The sequence below is a fragment of the Schistocerca gregaria genome, chromosome 4 (genome assembly GCF_023897955.1).
Source record: "Schistocerca gregaria isolate iqSchGreg1 chromosome 4, iqSchGreg1.2, whole genome shotgun sequence".
NCBI classification, from domain to species: domain Eukaryota; kingdom Metazoa; phylum Arthropoda; class Insecta; order Orthoptera; family Acrididae; genus Schistocerca; species Schistocerca gregaria.
The window spans coordinates 217627022-217629450 of NC_064923.1; positions in this window are offsets into that span (position 1 = coordinate 217627022).

The window sequence follows — 2429 nt, forward strand, 5'->3', positions numbered from 1 at the left end:
GATTGACAGTCTGTCGTGCTGACCACTCAGCTACCGGGGGCGGACACCACACATACAAAATTCCTAGGTATCCAGATAGACAGTCACCTAAGATGGAAAGAACAAATTGATCAGCTCATCTTAATTTGCACTAAGAGCTCTCCATCAGTTAGTAGACAGAGAAATAATGTTAGTCTTCAGAATACAAAAACGAGCAGAGGCTAATATGTGGGGTCCGTAATGGGACATCTTGCAGAGGTCTCTTCAAATCTCTCAGGAGACTTACCATCACAGGTCAGCATATATATTCACTTATGTTATTTGTAGCCAACAACAGGGAACCGTTTCAGAAAAATTGTGACATCCACAACCATGACACAAGACAGGTGAAAAATTTTCATCAAGGCTCTGCAACTCTCACTAAAGTACTTAGGGGAGTTACTGAGTCAGGTACAAAGGTCTTCAATAAGCTCCCCATCAATATAAAAAAGGAAATAAACAATGTACAGGTTTTCAAAAGGAAACTAAAATTATTCCTCATCAAACAAACTTTCTATAAAATGAATGAATACTTAGAGTTATGATGTACAAGAGTGGAGGAAACAGACTAAGAAAAGCACTCCATTAAAGATAAAGTGATGCTGCTGTTACTCATAGTTTAACTGAAATTGTGGTGATAAAATGTAAATATAACTGTTTCATTACGAGAAAATGTGAACTCCATGTATCCCACTCTCTGGAGCATTCACTTAAACCTCTTCTTAAGGAATGCAGTTAAAACTTGTATTCATTGAAACCATGACCATGAAGAAAATTTACTTCCTTATATATGTCAGCAGCATAAAAATATGCACTGTCACTTATTCTACTATTTTAAACAATCACTTAAACTGTTTTTGGCATAATGCAGGCTTTAATAATGCATGCAAGTAATTGTTCTTATAAAATAAACCAATGTCTGTGCAATGTGATGTATAAATGTTAATGTACTACTGTAATTGCATCAATTGACTTCCCTATATTACTAGAACACTGTCTGTATAATATGTAATCAACAGGACCAAATAAATAAATAAATCATCCATTTTATCATATACATGATATAGGAAATTAAGGGATATAACATTTTGTTAGTTACACTTTACATATTTTGTCTTCTTTTTACATCAAAGACGAGAAAAAATATTTACAAGGTTTATACAAAGAAAATTTCATTAAGGGGAATAACATTTTCTTAATTACACTTTATATTTTTCTTAATTAAACTTCACATATTTTGTCTTCTATGTACATGCAACTCATAATTCTGTTGATTAGGGAGGGACAGTTTGCAGGATCAATATTTGTAGCAAAAGTTGTCCTTTTGATACACAGTCACTGTCTATCAACTATTTACTTGTCATGTGTTCTATAACTATAACTGTACAACACTGATCATGACTGCTACATATCATATACAGCAGTGTAGTGTCGCAGCATAGTAAAGAGTTGGAAACGTGGAATATTGTCAAAGTTTCGTTGCCTATGAAGAGAGCCAGAGGCAGTAAGTTAGCCAAGGGATAAGAGGATTGCACATATATCAGAAAGTGTCATCACGCAGGGGCAATGGCCTGGTTACATACAGCAGGCGAGAGAGAATTGCTTAGCATGCAGGTTTGTGTTAGACGGAGACTTTCTTAGAGTGCAAGACAGAGGTAAGGCGTCAGCTTACTGCATTTCACAACTTCACACAAGTCTGTCGTAACAACACGTAACTCTGTCGCAAGAACACCTAAGGGGGCGAGTACGACAGATGAATCAGCAGTATAGGTGGAATGAATGCGTTCATTACAAACGAACACGACATCAAGACATCGCTCGTGCTTCCTTTAAATACGCCGGCTTTGATAGCAACAAGGCACTCGCAGTTAGACTTGCAGTGAGATGTGTACTGGGTCGCTGCGTAGCGCTCAGCTCGGTGATCGACATGTTAATCTTTATTAAGGAGATGTTGCAGTAAGGGTGGCCCATCCAGTAGCAGACGTGGGGGGACAGTACCAGCTCTGGTCTTCTCTGCTGCCGCTGACAATCATCAACCCAGGATTAGGCAGACATCGTGGCACACTCACTCCCCACCAATACTGACCACATCAGTGAGCCGTCGTCGAGATCGTGCGGGGCCTAGGCCCTGTGCATCCACCGTCACAACCGGTTGAGCCGGCGACGCTGGGGGACTGCAGCCCGTTCTGCCCGCCCACCGCAGAAGAGCAATCAGGAGGAGCAGGGGAGAAGACGGGTTGGGATAGAGTACACTCCGCACTATGAGAATGCTTCTCGTGCCGACAGCACTGGGACTCCAACCCGGAGCCACCTGCCGTCCGCGTCGAGCCGGCCGACCAGCTGGACACCGCCAGCCACGCGTGGCCGGAGTAAGGACATTCCTCCGCTATGGCACAACAGGCGGCTCTGCA